The sequence below is a fragment of the Argopecten irradians genome, chromosome 7 (genome assembly GCF_041381155.1).
Source record: "Argopecten irradians isolate NY chromosome 7, Ai_NY, whole genome shotgun sequence".
Lineage (NCBI taxonomy): Eukaryota > Metazoa > Mollusca > Bivalvia > Pectinida > Pectinidae > Argopecten > Argopecten irradians.
In genome coordinates, this window is record NC_091140.1 from 7,727,373 (window position 1) to 7,746,912 (window position 19,540).

General features: G+C 35.0%; 1 protein-coding gene across 1 annotated transcript in view; it reads right to left on the reverse strand.

Annotated features, from left to right (window-relative positions):
* Window positions 1–11,773, reverse strand: part of LOC138326774 (transmembrane protein 272-like) — a 34,892-nt gene extending 23,119 nt beyond the window's left edge. Inside the window, exon 1 of the mRNA XM_069272780.1 lies at window positions 11,437–11,773. The gene's annotated coding sequence lies outside the window, so the exon portion shown is untranslated. The remainder of the gene's footprint in view (window positions 1–11,436) is intronic.
* Between the last annotated feature and the right edge of the window lie 7,767 nt (window positions 11,774–19,540).

The window sequence follows — 19,540 nt, forward strand, 5'->3', positions numbered from 1 at the left end:
GAGTTTCATTTGCTAACTTAGTCCACATTGTATATACATCGTGAAATGACAGGATGGGTTGCTGTAGATATTTGCACAGAATTAAATAAAGGTAACAATCTCGCTCCTGGCTCTAGCATTGCAGCGTGTTATAATAAAATTACTAACACGTTAGCAAGTCTATATATCCCTAAAATCAACGAGTTATCAGTTCATCACGCAATCTACCGGAAACGCTTTCACTATATTGTACAATTATGGCTAAGTCCCGGAATCGCAGTTTCATATTTGCGCAATAAATTAAATATGCACGCGATTTATACAAACACCAAACCGGTTAGTTTGTAAAATCCAAGACCTAGGCTTAGCGTCCTATCTCTTTTTTGTAATTTTTCATTTTTTTTTTCAAATTTTGTAACACATTTGACTTGACAAACAAGAACACTTGTATTCTTCATGCACACATACATACACCTTAAACTATCAAATATACACAAAGAGAAAAACAGAGAGAAAGGAAAGAAAGAGAGAGAGAGAGAGAGAAAAAAAGATAAATAAAGGAGATGGGTAGAAAGAGAGATGGTATTTAGAGTGGCACGTACAGTAAGCGAAGATCGAAGAAATAGGAAGTTATATCGGCTAAACAAAAATGATAATAATAAATACATAAATAATTAAAACAAGTCTAAATATTTAAAAAAATAAATAAAAATAAATGTATTCATCTATGATTAATATATTGTGAATATTTCAGGGTGAGGAGAGCCATTTTTTTCCTAGTCTTCTTCTCTCCCAGAAATCACGTAGTCAACATCGCGTGACTCCCGAGTGCCAGGTGGTAGGTTTGTTCTCGGAAAGTGTGGCTAAATCAAAAGGAGCGGTCATCCCATGGACACGCACCTACAGAAGTAGTGTGATGAATGGCCAGCTAGCCAGCTTATTACTACCACAATGTTCGCATGATTTCTGTTCGTCTGCGAGTTTCATTTGCTAACTTAGTCCACATTGTATATACATCGTGAAATGACAGGATGGGTTGCTGTAGATATTTGCACAGAATTAAATAAAGGTAACAATCTCGCTCCTGGCTCTAGCATTGCAGCGTGTTATAATAAAATTACTAACACGTTAGCAAGTCTATATATCCCTAAAATCAACGAGTTATCAGTTCATCACGCAATCTACCGGAAACGCTTTCACTATATTGTACAATTATGGCTAAGTCCCGGAATCGCAGTTTCATATTTGCGCAATAAATTAAATATGCACGCGATTTATACAAACACCAAACCGGTAACGATATCTTATTATGTTAGTTTGTAAAATCCAAGACCTAGGCTTAGCGTCCTATCTCTTTTTTGTAATTTTTCATTTTTTTTTTTCAAATTTTGTAACACATTTGACATGACAAACAAGAACACTTTTATTCTTCATACACACATACATACACCTTAAACTATCAAATATACACAAAGAGAAAAACAGAGAGAAAGGAAAGAAAGAGAGAGAGAGAGAAGAAAAGATAAATAAAGGAGATGGGTAGAAAGAGAGATGGTATTTAGAGTGGCACGTACAGTAAGCGAAGATCGAAGAAATAGGAAGTTATATCGGCAAAACAAAAATGATAATAATAAATACATAAATAATTAAAACAAGTCTAAATATTAAAAAAAAATAAATAAAAATAAATGTATACATCTATGATTAATATATTGTGAATATTTCAGGGTGAGGAGAACGAATAAAAGGTTAAAGTTTAGCCATTTTTTTCCAGTCTTTCTCAAATTTCCCCTCGTTACTACCATTTCCACCACTAATACTACCATTACCACCACTAACACTACCATCACTAACACTAATATAACCATTACCACCACTAATACTACCATTACCACCACTAATAATACCATTACCACCACTAATACTACCATTACCACCACTAACACTACCATCACTAACACTAATATAACCATTACCACCACTGATACTACCATTACCACCACTAATACTACCATCATAACACTAATATACCACCATTACCACCACTGATACTACCATTACCACCACTAACACTACCATCACTAACACTAATATAACCATTACCACCACTAATACTACCATTACCACCACTAACACAACCATTACCACCACTACAACTACCATTACCACCACTAATACTACCATTACCACCATTAATACTACCATTACCACCACTAATACTACCATTACCACCATAATACTACCATTACACCACTAATACTACCATTACTACCACTACCACTACCATTACCACCACTAATACTACCATTACCACCACTAATACTACCATTACCACCACTAATACTACCATTACCACTTCCATTACCACCACTAATACTACCATTACCACTTCCATTACCACCACTAGTACTACCATTACCACCAGTAATACTACCATTACCACCACTAATACTACCATTACAACCACTAATACTACTATTCCTACTACCATTACCACCACTAATACTACCATTACCACCACTACAACTACCATTACCACCACTAATACTACCATTACCACTTCCATTACCACCACTAAAACTACCATTACCCCAACTAATACTACCATTACCACTACCATTACCACCACTAATACTACCATTACCACTTCCATTACCACCACTAATACTACCATTACCACTTCCATTACCACCACTAATACTACCATTACCACCACTAATACTACCATTACCACCACTAATAGTACCACCACTACTTCTACTACCATTATCACCACTAATACTACCATTACCACCACTAAAACTACCATTACCACCACAATACTACCATTCCCACTACCATTACATCTACTATTACCACCACTAATACTACCATTCCTACTACCATTACCACCACTAATACTACCATTACCACCACTAATACTACCATTCCTACTACCATTACCACCACTAATACTACCATTACCACCACTAATACTACCATTAATACTACCATTACCACCACTAATACTACCATTCCTCCTACCATTACCATCACTAATACTACCATTAATACTACCATAACCACCACTAATACTACCATTAATACTACCATAACCACCACTAATACTACCATTACCACTACCATTACCACCACTAATCCTACCATTACCACTTCCATTACCACCACTAAAACTACCATTACCACCACTAATACTACCATCTCGTACAACTATAGTAACCCAATATTCAATGTTCTGGGGATTGCTGACACCTGTTGCCATGGTAAAATGTAACGACTATATCGCCGTGTGTTCCGTTTGTTACATCATCGTCCATGCTTTCTTCAGAAAGACTGTAGACCTCCGGTGACAAACAAAATATATACTAAAGTTCTTGTAGGCTAGATAGATCCATCATATCGGGCGAAAGAGTACATGGTGGTACGAATCAAACTATTAAATAATAATGAAACATTTAGGGTTTTGTCAAAATATAATCCCTCTTCATGATATAGTGATAAGACCTAGTTTATTCAGAGCTTTAAATGCAAAAAAAAAAAAATAGATTATTCTAACGATTAATTTATTTCTGTACGCTCATTGCTATTTACGCAAATAATGAGAATAAAAAACCCCACTATTCCCGTGTGTATGCAATAACCTAAGTCTGAGATAGGTTCCAATATACTAGCTTGATAAAAAAGGACACCCTAATAACAATGCGCAATTTCAACAAACACAAATTTCATTTATGAATACGCAATTCAGTATTTCCTCATATTGGATGTATTTATCAAAAGCTTCTATATATATGCTGTATCTGCAGAGATAGCTAATTAGAAGAACCGGTGTGTTTAGTCAGGATTCACAATATATCACACAGCGGTAATTAGGGATTCACAACAGGGCATACAAAACGTTAATAAGAAAATATAATGGGTATTTATTCAGAATTCATAACAGCTTATACAGAAATATATATTTGCATTTCGTGTTTAAGTGTTTAAGAAAAAAACTTCTGTATACAAATGTAATGGGCTACTTTCGCGGGCATGCTCTATTTGCGATTTCGCGGGACTATGATTGCGAAAATTTAAATAGAAATAAATGAATCATAACCATGACAATCATATAGGGATTGCATATATTTTTCTAATTTTCATAGCGGCAATGAATAGCAGCATCTATCTACATATTCCGTGGAGCGTTTACATAAGAATACTCTATGAAAATAAAAGAAAATATTGAAATGTTATTATATTATATTTAAAATCATGACGCCCATATATGACAAGAAACGATATTAATGGAACAGCTGGATCCACAACCTCGCGTTTTCAAGCTTCCGCCTTCCGGTCGACTTTTTTTATGCAAATGACAAACGATAAACAAGAGATATAGTTAAAATAAGATTTGATTGACTTATTACAGTAAACCTTAGTTGATTCTACATCAAGAAAAACACATTATTTTTTTTTTGTAACTGTTTGTTCTATAACGTATTATATAATGGAAATATGTTGCAATGCTTTACTTTTCAATGATATTTAAACAATATAGTGTGCGCATGTTTTTAATTTAATAACCATGTAGTATATTTACTAGTACACCGCATCGTGTAACGGGATGTCTTTTTCGGTTCCTTGTACAGCTATCAGAAGTAACGAGATTGTGATTGCTTTTTGCGACAACCCAACTCAACCTCAGGAGAAATGTCCCGCGTTAGACCACAAAAGAAATATAATGTTCCTGTCGGCACACTCTAGTGTTTAACGCTAGAGTCCCGGTCCTATACGGAATCGCAGTAATTACCCAACCAAGCATTGGCCACCGGAAGCAGTTCCGTCTACAACAAAGCATGTTTTAAAGGCCTTAGATAGAGAAGAGCGGAGCCTAGTCTCATTATAGTCCTGTAACTACATGACCCGTGGTTCTGTTTCCAATGACCACGATTCCCTCCTACATGTACAACCGGAGACAGCGGCTGGACCACAGTTCCGTTTAATGTTCCGTAGCGGTCGGACAGCTAGGTCCAGTGTGGGTCAATACCAGAATTGGCTATGATTGACAGGCGACTACGCTGGTCATTATAGGGTTGGCCTTTATTGTTCCCGATGCGATTGTAATGATATTGTGCCTTCTCCCATGGAACATTCTATAGGCCTTATATAGACATTGTATCTGTCTTTTAAAACAGCGAATTAAAGAAATTTATTTCTGTCTGAGCCTTTACTTATTTAGATATATTTCTTATCCATGATATAATTTTGATAAGATTAGAATGATCCATTTGCCATTCATTTGTTTTAAATATAGTACAGTGGAAAATTTCTCTAATCCAATGAGACATATCAAACCGTCATATTTCTCTTATATAACAAAAATATACAAATAAGAAAGATAAATAAAACAACAAAGAATAAAGTAATAAAAAAGAGAGCAGTGCAAAGTATATGCTACTCCCATGTGCATTACGATATTCTACATTTTTGCACATTCTTATTTTTTAAATTTTTTTTACATTAATATTTCGTATCGTCTTCGTATCGAGAGTTCAGTACTTGGAATCGTCATATTGGCAGTTATATTGTAACAATAAGTAGAATGTATATGGAGTCGTACTGATATATTGTATTTGAATCAGATTGAAACTTTGATAAGCCCTTTAAATGATTTACAATAGTTTGTGTTAAAACCTCACAAAAAGCATATCCTGAACTGTACAATAATGTCCCTGCCATCATTGTTTAAACGAACGGTCATAGTACACGTATACTTCTGTGTATATAGAGGTAATAACACATTTCTAAAGAGTATTATTGATGAGAACAACATTCCACCGTCACTTAATCCATTTTATCGTCAACAACATCTATATGTTACAGCAATGCTACATCTGTGTAGTTTTGCCCCACACGGCCAGGCAATGAAATCACACACAAACGCACTATTGAGCGTGTCTATACAGTAGTAACACTCGACTTGACATGACATTAATCCAGGGATCCATCCTATTGTACGTGACCGTAGGTAAAGCCATCTCTATCGCCTACCCCAGGTTAATATCTAATAGATACACCTGGTTGTGTGGAATCGAAGCCTGGACACTTTAATCTGGGATCGATGGACTTTTATAATCCAGGAAGAACGCATTACACCATGAAATGTACAGCTTCCCCCAACAGTGTCTAGCGCCTCACATCGCCGTTCTTCCATCCTGTTTTCCAAACAGACACAATAAACGGCTACGTAGGTGAGTTCTTCCAAACTAATGACAATAACATTTCAACAACAACAAGATAACGAAACAGAAAAAAACGATAATTACACCGTGGTCTCCTTTATTATTGTAAAACATCAAATAAAATATATAAAAATCCATGTTGCTTAGTTATGCATTTCTGTGCCTGCAATAAAGTAAGGGAAACATAGCAACCTGAAAGAAACAAAATCCTAGCCCGGATGTCAGATTCAAACAATACACCATTGTTAGTGATCGGGATAGGCATGCTATTAAAAGAATAACTGATGGTACATTACTATTTTATAAACCTACTATGGTTTTTATTTTACTTTTATAAAAAAAGTTATATCAATATTGTTTGCTTTTCGAGAACTCTGCATTTCCCCGTTGTTTTACTTTCAATGTGTAAATAGACCGTGTTTTAGTAATGAGTCAAATAAAAGTATGGCGGTATGCAAATGTCATTTGACACCTACAACCAAATAGTGTTGTTGTGCAGAATATGTCAACACAAGTGTAAAGCTTAAAACGTGTGTACACATTTCTTTTGTAATACACACGCCCCCAAGGTGTTATACATGCGCATTAACACCTCGTTATTACGTTCGCTTGTCCTCCTGACACAAGGATACTGTACGAAGCCTGGAACCTAAATTTATATTTACTCGCCATAAGTATCTGAAGTTATTTCCTGTGAACAGCAAATGTAAATCAAATCCCAAACCTAGGCATATCATCACAATAATACCACCGGAGGTGCAGCCCGGTTAAAGTTACTTCTGTTTTCATCTTATCATTACTCTGCTTATATGAGAAATCGATTCTAATTTTGCTAGTAAAATCAAATGGTTTCGCATAAGGTTCTGTATTCATGTAAAACTTTGACGAAATTCTATTTACATAGGACCATTATAACACTATGAGGAATGGTTGTTTAAAACACTTTCAACGTTTTTGTTTCCATCGCTACATTGACAAGTTTTATTCTGTTTCTTCCCTTCAGGACTTTTAAATAAAAAATGTTGCCATGGAAGTTTGACGCATCATATCCACGAAAAAAAAATAAGAAAGTAACACTTCCCAATGTCGATAGATAATGGGGAAGCACCAATACATACATGAATCTTTTTTGTTTTAAACAAAAATACTATCGGAGACACTGCATGACACATCTCACACAAAATAAAAAAAATCTTAAAAATAGTTTTTATTTTCTGTATATACAAAGGAATGAAAGAAAGGTGTAACTGTAATATTCCAATTGCAATATCGATATATTTGATATATGTAATAATGAAGTGTGAAAACTGTTTTACTGAGCATTTGGTACCATTACATATGTTTATAGGTAAAGTTTATCAGCATTTCTAAAATTGGAGTGCAAGTAAGATCGCAATCCGTAAGGCTACTTCGTCTCTTACAATGTAATAATGTAACTTTTGATGAATATTGTAACCAAAATATGTTCTTATGGATAACACAATCCCAGAGACGACTTTGACGTTGTATCTACACGTAACACTGAATGGTGAGAGTTGATAGCCTTGTCTCTCTAACCAATGTTTTAATCGGATAAGCTATAGCTGTTACAGTAGTCATAGGGCGAACGTGATGGTCAAAACACGTTTTCATTGCAAGTATGATTGACACAAAACGTCCGTTGACGTCCTAAACTATAGCTAAGCTTCTCAAGAACACTTTTTGTCAACAAACACCAAATGGAGAGGATGATTCAACCAGGTATGCTTACTTCATTATTTTTGTTGTGTGTGTATATACATTACATTTGGTTATCTCTCTTTGTGTGAGTTAAACAAGTAGTAACTAAATCAAATGCTATCTTTATTAGGATCTTCACATATAACAAAACAGATCGTTGAACCATGGATAAAACTGAAATGAAAATGTGACTATTAAACTGTAATGACTCGCGCGATTTCACAGATCATTAACGTTTTTGAATTATTCGGAGTTAACCCATTAAACACACTGTAAGAAGTGTCAGCAGTTCACGACTTCATTTTTCTCCAGTTAACTTGATTTCGGTCGTAATCACGTATAAAACCTTACATAATTGTATCGAATATATTGCCTGTAATTTTATTTTACTCCTATCAAAATGGGAAGCAAAAGACCCTTAACAAACATTAGTGCCATTAAGGGCACAGCTGTTTGGTCGTAATACGCACGTGCAGATGACAAGAGTACGGACATTTTATTCTTAATTATAATCACGAATAAGTCCCTTTAGACTTCACCTCCTTCCTCGATTTACACCAGCAATTAAATTCTGTAATTTATTCATAAGATAGTAAGGCTCCCTCCATGAATCATCACCGCGATTATTTTGTTTTAAGAATATTATATCCGTAGTTAAAACAATCGTTTAATCGATTTCAGATACAATTAAGGCCAAAGTAATACTACCAGTGTCGTTTTGAAGATGGACATTTCAATCGCGAAGAGGTATCAAAGCTATCATAATCTGTGGGCTTCACAAGGAGAACAAATACCAGAAAGAGATATGAGAACATTTTGGATTCATTAATTACTGGGAAATGCAGTCACAAACTATTGCTTTTAATCCAGAAACTATTAATTAGTTAAAATTCTCCATTGTGATATTTATGACAGCGGCCTTTCGCATAAATCGATTCTTCAATTTTAAGATATTCTTTGTGGAAGGACATTTAAGTGCATCTATGCTTCATTTCTTTTTCTCATTTTTTCAGAATTGTGGATTAAACTTTTGAATATTTTACGCTTGGTGATATGATTAACACGGACGATAAAGATAAAAACAATTCTGAAAAGAATTTTGAAGACCAGATGCCGATTTTATCTTCAAGTTTGAAAATATATTTGGAATATGTGTTTGATATTAACCAAAATTGTCCGTATATAAAGGGTGACAATATCAGGAGTAAATGCGATTGTTTTCGTAAACCGTGCGTCCTACTATATCATATTTACTAGTAGCCATTACCGGGCGCGTTAGATTGATCAGCCTACGATGTGCTTATTTACTTGCTGTAGTCACCTTGCCAAATCTAAATGATTTACACTTAAATAGAACTATACATAACGCTTGAATTACATACATGGTACTCACATAACGAAAGTTAATTGGTTTTGTTACACCCTATACATAGTCAAACCTATGTAGTAAGACACGTTGAGTAACATAAGTCTTTACTAACTATGACAATGGGTTAACAATAATCTTATTAAATCATAGTGTTGTATACTTATATACATTAAAGTATATCCAATATGTATCTTGTTCTCGCTGTGGTAACACGTGACTGACAATATCAATACAGATGCCTTTAAGTGGTGAATTTAAGACGACAGGTTAAATACGTGTAATTGAGGTTATCCGAGGTTGTGTTAGCCTCCCCTGTGTACAGTATCTCAATGTTCCGGCTAGCCAGCTAATGAGTTCAGAGTGCCAGATTTATTGTTTAAAGCAGTAGCCAACAGATGACGTATTCTCCAATAGCCGTTGGTCATTCGCATTGTTGTTTGAAAACAATATCATATTAGAAAACGATAACAATCCTGACTAAATCAAAACATGACACTGATTGCAAGTACTCAGTTTTGGCCGCTTTAATTTCGTGGGTTCGTCGCGTGTTTTTCAATTTATTATTTAACATGTCATTCATAGTATTTCAAATATTTTTCACCTACATCCCTGATTTAATCATTGAAAGTTTTCCATTGTTGTAAATCTAGTTGCCATAAAAGGTGTACAAAACAAATTATGCATAATATTTTTTTTTTATTCTCTTAACCTGAATAAGCTAAGTATTATCTCAGAATAGAAATTACCTAACTATACCGTATATCTGTATACAAGGCTGCACCTTATGGCTAATATCAGAGAAATAAAACATCCTTCAGAACAAATGCTAGACACAAAAACATAAAGAAAAGAATTGCAGTACAATTATATTCAAAATAGTTCATGTTCGATTTCTGCATAGTAATAAATTCAATAAATTAACTGTCTACAACTTATTCTGTACCTTACTTACACAATGGTCTTTGAAATGCACCCGATGCATATAAGACCCCTCTCGGACTAGGACAAGACTGAATCTCAAACTACGTTGACGCGGCAACATCACAAGATGCATGTTACGGTAAACATTAACAAGATAAATGCTGAACAAAGGTAACAACGTCTTATCTTTTCAATTATTTTCTACGTCCTCGTCCCATATGTGTTAGATATTTGTTACAGAAGGAAATGTTAAATGCCAAACCGAATATAGAAATGTCATTTGTGTAGATGTTTGTACATGACCCGGTAAGCTTTACTCACGCATGTCCTTAGTGTATAGTGTAATAGTGAACGTCTGCAGACAAGATAATGTGTTCTCAGAAAGACCATCAACATTGCAAAGTCGTTAGGGAAACATAAATGTTTTACTTTGCTTGTCCACATAAAAGTTGGGCGATAGTAATGTCCTCAGCTAGACATTTGATGGAATAAATGCTAAGTACGTGACTTGAGGGAAACTTTACACATGAGGTCAACACTCTGATAGAAGGAAGAGGATAGCGTGATACAAAGGGGAAATACAAATGTTTTTTTTCTGTATGTATCAAACATTTGATATTTCAAGTATTTAAGTAATCTGGATTACATTGTGCATTTCGTACGATGTAAGTGATATTTTTTACAGGTATGTTGATATATCGGTTAAGAGTATTTTGATAAATATTTCGGAAGTCGTCAATTTAGACTATTTTGTTCCATGTATAGCTCAAAGAAGATGGCGGGAAGATTAGCTTGCGCTGATTTTATAAAAAATATCTGATACATTTCTGTTTTCATACATAGCTTCAAGCAAATGAAACATCGGTTATCAAGACCTGACTTTCATGATTGAAGTCAAAAAGCATTTCCTTATAAAACGTATTTAAAATGTTTTCTTTTTCCGCAAAATTGCCAAGCCGATAAAAATTATCCATAAAACTTATGTTGTATATTGTATTATGAATTTCAATGACACAGGCGATTTGATATACATTTTTTGTTGATTCTACGCATCCATGCCTATGCAAGTATATTTGCATTATATCCTTTTTCCTGACATTTTTTATTATCAAAACCACATATTCGGCGTAACAGATAATGTTATTGTAAAGGCATAAATTAACAACATGAAGTTTGGACAGACAAACATCACGTTATATAAAATATCTATACATGGATACCTACCTGTCGTGCAGGTATGTCGAAGGCTGGCCTAACACCGATGTCCTGTAGATAGCCTTTAGTCACTCACTAACAAATAAAAACTCATCACAATCCATATAGAGGCATTACCTGGTGTCCATTCAACACTGTTACCAATGAAAATCCCCCTACCTTAACACTGAGCGCTTCCAAAGTTATGTCGACATATATACCTATATAAAATGATAAAAGCACAAATCTCATTGGTTATGCGCTTTTTCCTCTATCATCAACAACAGGGTAGTTCTAGGAGAAGCTGATGAATATATATTTCAAATCGGTTTGCGATTACAGCTTACTTTCACAGCTGTGATTGCCGGCCGACACAGATTGACTGCTGAGACTGGATTGGTAGCATGCTTTAACGAGTAGCAGAATCAGTTGTCGCCCTTGCTGCTAGCATTGTATACCCAAATGTGTCACTATCGCGCGGAATTGATTCCCAAAGCCAACGTATATATGCCTGTTAGCTGAGACAACGCTGAAAAGGTGTTTCCTGCACAACAAGCTATATATGTTATATACGCTTCCTCAACTCTGCAGGATATACATTTAATATACAGTTATACTATACTATACTATACGTATTGGGTATTTGAAGTGATTCGTATACTATGAACATACGTTTGATAGGATCCCGTGTTACTTGGATGATACAGTTGATATCATTTTCTCCACAAACATATTTATTTCAGCATTGATGTCACTTTTTTCATCGGAGTGTGAGTGAAATCTTGTTTGCACACTCTGTGAATCTGCGTAGCGGAGCGTATTCTCAGTTTGCAAACAAAATTTATTTCATAAACCGATGAATATAACTAATAGTGACACCAATTTTTATGATTATTTTTTTTCAGACTGATTTGATGAAACAAGATATTTTAAACGTAGGATTCTATTGATTTTGCAATGAAATATATTCCAAGTCAATACACAACGTCGGTGTTTCTAATGTTTCTATTGTGACGTCATAATTACGTCGGATTTCCGAGCCATTCTCGGATTAGTTTCTTCAAGGAGGTATGAAGAAAAAGAATCGGCCTATCAGAAAGCCGGACTTAGTATCAAAATGAAACAAAACATATATAAACATTTTCTTTTTCTTCGCTTTTAGGGTTTGGAGTTCGTGTGTTGTGGGTGTTTGACGGTCCTAATTAGTATTACCACGCGAACACAACTATGAGAAGTGGAATGATCTACAATTTATAAAGTATCTGTCTAAGTTTATATCAAAAACCGTATTTTAATACGTCAATTGCTCAACACCATATATGTTAACAGTTTTATATACAATGTAACAATGAGGTTTTATAATTTACTACTAGAGATATTGACATGATCGGTCGCTGATATCAATATATCTGTTCTAGAAATCCCTAACAAATGTTGTGAGCATTGTGTGTCGTATGTGAGATGTAGTTAAAAAGACTTGACCAGTTTAACAGCAAACGTTACGATGTACAACCACTCTTTAATACTGACATTATATTTACACTTCCAGTTTGTGTTCTTTATTATACCGCGGTCATGCGAAATGTACAGGGTCAAGAAAAACGTAAACCTGTTTATCCTTCAAGCCTACATTCTAGAAGCATTAATTTACCGATACATACAAACGATATAATTTGTTTGAAAGCTTTATTCGTTTAACACGCTTCATCCGTGGTCCTCTTTATTCAATGTGTATTGTCATTTGTTATCGAAATGCAAAAACAATTTATGGTGATGTAAACTTATTTTTACATTTTAAAGTGGAAATTCGACATTTTAATTCATTCTGCGATGACGACAGTGATTTCATAGTCTTTCCAGGCTAAAAATTTGATTGTGCGATGATTTCGTGATAATTCCATCCTAGGGTTACATATTGTTTAATTTCCGAGACATCGTATGCTTTTAAAAACAGTATATAACGTTATTACTGTTTTCTTACTTAATGTATTGATGGAAAGCACCACATTAAAACTAGGAATGTATATGACATCTCTTTAGAAACAATAAAAAAACAAAATGTTAGCAACATACGAGGACTTTTTATACGGCACTAAACGTACATGCAATTCCGCCATCCTTAAAACTCTTACAAAAATCATTAAAACAATCGGACATTTAACAAACTGTTGTCGCTCGTTCATGTAATAGGTCATTGACCGTATTATATTTCCCCACAAAACTTTTACTTTACAGGCAAAAAAACGACGGCGAGTTCGAGTTTCCGACTGATACTAATGTCATCAACGGAAATGGCCTGATCGGAAACTAGTTTCGTTTTTTTACGTCGGCAACACCACTGTCCATTATATTATTGTCAACTGTTTCAATGCTTACATGAACGTTATTGTGACGTGTAGGAATACGTACACAGTTTTCATATCCTAAATTCGCATTGGTTGTTTATTGTTCATCTTTGTATGAGCGACATAGCCATTGAATAAAAAATTAAAAAAAAAAAAAACAAAAAAAAACAACTCAATTATTTCTGAAACGAAAGTTATTTTGATGCGTATGAGGTGGACACGCTTGTTCACATATATACATCATGTACATGTATGTCCTAATTTCAAATTTTGTTTACTAGCTAGCTTACATCCCAAGATACATTTCTGTTAAATACATATTTTGAACATATAAATGTCTGAAATAATCATAAACGCAAGATAAAAGATAATTACATTGTTTTTTTTATTGCGCTCCGGAATTTAACACAGTTTCCGTAAAATGGGTCGGCTGGTACATTTTGAAGTTAGTTTTTGGATTATTTCATCCGTAAGTAACGTTGAATGAATAAATAATACCTTCATATTTTGATAAAAGCACTGTAGAAATGCCAACATAAGATTCATTTGTTATGCACTGGCTTATGAACAGCAATTGTGATATATATTAAAAAAAATGCGTGCTAACGTGCGTCGTTTTAAATATCTATCATAATAACTCAATGTAATAAATACATTTATAAAAGACAAAAAAAAACCCAACAATTTCTCATAAATGATAAATTATTTTTCGCACAAGTTGGCTTAATAACTGCCCAAAAAACCAATATTAAACACGACCATAGCAAACACCTTACGACTTCTCCTCACGATGCTGGTAAGTGTATAACAAATTATGTTTATAACGTAGTAGTTATAACGGTCCCACTGGTTCGTTATAACCGCATATTTACATTTTCACTGCAGTCTCACTATGTAACTTTACAAATACACAACAGCAGTCATATAGAGAATGGACTTTAAACGCTTATCATGACGTCATTATCATTGTGACGTCACAATTATCGTGCCAGCGATCTCTCAAGATGGCTATTCCATCCATGACGATAACGAATGATTATTTAATCATAGATGCAAAATTCCTTGGGATTTCATCATAAAATTGTAACCAAATGTAAATATAAGCATTGAACGTCTTTCAGTTGGTATTCATAGCCAATAAGAATGCCAACTGAACAGAGGCAAATTCAACAAAGCGCTAGTGCGTTTCATGGCATTTGCCTCTGTCTAGTTGGCATTAATATTGGCTATGAATGCCAACTGAAAGAGGTTCAATGCTTAAGTGTTTCATCACATTTGCCGCCCAGGTATCAGACTGCAGAATCACAAATTTGAAACAGATCGGAATTTTGTTTGTTCGAGCACGATATGAGAGCTGTAAAACACTGCATCAGTTTGTATTACAATAATTTCTCTGGGGCCAAGCCATGTACCCGTTACTGGATACATGTTGAACATACATACGTGACCATCATCCGTCTAGATCGCTGAGCGACGGTTTATAAAATGACACTAAATAATTGTGTTCTCATCATCGTCTTTCATATTAAATATATTGCTACTAGCTAATACCGTTGAGATTCTATAATGCGGAAAGAGTAAATTTATCGTAGACGGACTGTGGTGACCGTGTTTTTTTATCACATTGCTAGGTGATATAATTTTGCTGTTGGCTATGTTGTAAGTACATGTACATTGTAAAGATCGATCGGGGAAGATTACTGTCTATGATTCCACATTGATGAGGGCTTTTGTCCGTGAAATTCCTGTCACACAGCGACTACAGATTATAATTACGCATAATTTACATCAAGCAAAAAAGAACCTCAAACAAAAAAAAACCAACCCAATGTCACGATGAAATTGCCATGTATCAGGCTTGTGGAGGTGATTGAGAGTAGTATCCAAATAATGTTACAAGCTTGTAAATCGTACTATAACATCACAGTGACAGGTCACCTAGACACAGGACCTGTAAAACATATGTGACAGGTCACCTAGACACAGGACCTGTAAAACATATGTGACAGGTCACCTACACACAGGACCTGTAAAACATATGTGACAGGTCACCTACACACAGGACCTGTAAACATAGGACATGCCTTGGCTAGTTATAATGGTCTAACTACCTCATTCGTTCTAGAAAAAGTCTAGACATTTCTGCAACGATGTACACTATCCGCGTTGAACAAAATTATGTTCAAACATTTTAACCCAGACTAAAGTTTAAAAAGAACGCATACAATTATTGGTTATTATTATTTCATTCTTAAAGAATTGAGAAGGTAAATCAAATTACTAGGTTGACGGCAATATCGTTACAGGGGCATTTGTCAAGGCCTTTAAACTGTTAGCATTATCACGTCACAATAATGTTATATATTATGCATACTGTTGAAATGGTGTCTCGATATTATTGTCTTGACGTATACTTATTCTATGTTAGAGAACTGTTTGTTTTTAATCGTTTAAAACCCTATCGACAGCCAGACCCATTGACTAGCGGTCAGCAACTGGCAACTCACATGGTAATCGAACCTAGATCTGAGTGGCTTGTAGTAATATGTCGGGCCATCATGATATCTTAATTGGCCACCACAACGGAATACTGATAATATACATGTACCTGTACAAAACGTATGGGGATATTTAGTACAAATTGCGTCAGTTGCGCACTATTGTAAACTTTAACAGACACTCAATGAATACTAATCACACCTTAAACCATGTTTGTGACATCATATATCCGCTCAGTAGTTTCCTTTCTTCCTCGAAGACAACAACACTTCAGGTGATAATGCTAGTATTTACCTCAGGCTATATATGTCTAATTTTGTTAATAATTACAGTAATATCACAATAAATGCGAGACTATTGATGTGGAATCTCTCTTGACTAAATGAACATTTAAATATTATTTAATATTAAAATCATCCACATTGTAGTGCTTGATCACCTATTTCGTGTAATTCTAATTATAATGATGCTAACGTGAATGACATAACAACGGATCTGTTTCTGGAAAACAACCTTCTCTGATTCGTCCCCAAACCATAGCGCTTCATTAGCTGAGCCGAACCGCCTCTTGGCAGTCACAATTAGTATTTTATACAGCATTACCGAGTGTGTCTCTGTACTTTAAGGGGACAATTGACTATTAATCAGAATCAGAATCTCATCAACAGTCACGGTCGCTCTGCCCTTTTAGGACAGGTCAGAGGACAGCTTGCTTAACGATGCAAATGCACCCTGTAAAAATGCTGACCTCACAATAAAATTTGATATCGCTGTTTTATTATCATAGCATTCGTGCAATAACTTTGGAAGAATCTGTAAGACCACTAAATAATTCTGTATGGATTTCTGATGCATTAAATCGCCACCAGGTATGTTCACAGCAGCTTCAGAATGTAACGAAAATAAGGTTAGTTGAACATATGACCTGCATAATGGTGGGCTGTTGCAATAAATAAACTGGTTAAGAAATTGTATCTCGTTTTCAGTTGCTTCGTCTGGGAGAGACGGTATCGGTAACGGCATTGGGGGACACATTCGATCTGAGACTCCATATCTGATACATTTGACTTGGAGACGTGAATTTAGACCTGATGTCATATCAATGACTGAGATTTACCTGTTGAGCTGATGTAATGGCGACATACGCTGCTATTTCGTGCAGGGGAAGGATTCCGTCCTTGATCTTTATTCATCATACCCGCAATATACAAGTGCATGCGTGGCGTGCGATTTGTCTGGACAGGCTACAAGACACTATTTATTGTCAAATCATTTCAGCAGTATCGTAATGTTAAATTGCATCTATCAATGTGTTGATTATATTGAGCGTGACAGGTGACGCTTACGTACGCCATGTGACCAATCACGTAAAATCCACATAAAAAGTGTCTGGGCCACTATATATCACCAAACACTGGTTTCACGACAAATGCCAGTTTGCTTCCTTCGTCCACGCAATGATCTATGACCAATAGGTCTTGCTCGTCAACCCGCATTATTGCTGTTAGCTAACTTTTTATAACAATACCGGCGGAAACGTGAGGCAATTTACGACCACAAGCTACAATACTCTGAATTCGTCATAAAATCTCATCTTTAAACACATAAAAAATGTGCCGGAATATCGATTTCGCAATGTGCATAATATTTCAGATGTTTTATTGGAAATCAATCAAGATTCGTCCAAGCTCATCTGCATTTTTACAAGATTCGTTGAATGTCAGCAGGATGCATGGTTTAAATATTAATCAGTGTATGATAAGTCGTTTTGTTGACGACCTGAAATGACTCTTAATGTGCAAAATAACAAAAGTTCATACAGTATTGCTTATATAAGTTTTATACGGACAGGGAATTATATTATTCATGCACTAGTCAAATATCGTGTGTAATCTACATACCTTTGGAATATGCATGCTTTTTCATTTTAGTGTTGAATTCGGACTTTGCTTTTTCGACATCGGAAAATAAATGCTGAACAGCTTAATATGACACTTTACTAAAAGTGAAATTCAGACACATATCCGCTTTATGCAATGTACCAGTAAGCCAAATGAATCGAACGATATAGATTGCTACGTGTTTTTCGTCATCGTGGAAGCTTGAAGGTAAATTGATATAAGAATGTAGTAAACATGATGTCAACGTCTTGTCTACCACTACAATCTCAACTCAGGTGATAACATATACAAACTGGTTATATATATTTCAGTACATTTTAGTTATAAAACGAAAGTTAGAAAAACAGAGTTGTCGAACTTAAGTTAAGCCAAAAGCAGTATGTAGAGGGAGGGGTTAATCTACAGGTCATGGCAGAGAATATTCCAACATTTCAACAACGTATATAACCAAAGAACATTGTTTGGCAAATGCCGCAGTATTTTGAAATGCAAACGTACTAGATGAACCACCATTCGTGAACAATATGAGGTAAACTATATGAAGGAGATGCTGAAACGGGACAAGTGAGAGTCCACACTTGCAAATTCAGATAGAAATGTGTATATTTACTTATAGTAAGTTTATATACTTGTTTTAGCCATCTGGTGGAACAGCCATGTTGATGTTATAAGATGACGCTATCCTATAGTTTATAAAACAGTGTTAGTGACAAGAGGATGTAAATATAAGTAGTTACAGTGAATGAAAAGATCCTATGTAGTTTTCGTTTAACCATCATTTAATGTAGGTACGTTGTCTGCTTATTTTCCATTCTAAACAGCAATCCCCAATCAACACATTATGTTGAAATAATTTACATTTCAAATGTCCTGGAATATTCTGATCATGGACAGCTTTATTGGCCTGTCGTACTATATACAAGTCAATGACATTCATATAGAACAGTCTCACAGCTTCTGACGCAAAGGATTTGCCATCGTCGACTCCAATACAATATATCATAATTGCAAATTTTCAGACTTCGATATTTACATATTTTCTGTCCTTTTATTATAATTCATTGTGTGGTATGAACAATATTTTGGGTTATGGGTTACCTTCTTCTGCTTACAGTTATATTCTGTCTGCCTAGTTGGCCAAACTGACCCGAATACATGTTTGAAATCATTTAGGAATATAAAAATGAATATTATGTGATATATGCATTGAAGAAGACACTTGAAAATCAGTTATTTATGATCGAGTTAAACATGTTTGGACTGTATTATGTGTACTAACCAAACATCCACGTGGACTTGTTTTTTTCCTAAGTTTTGTCTTATCTCTGAGGTGATACCTCCAGAGGATGGAATACCTCTTGATTTCAGATACAATAGCGCCATGCTTTA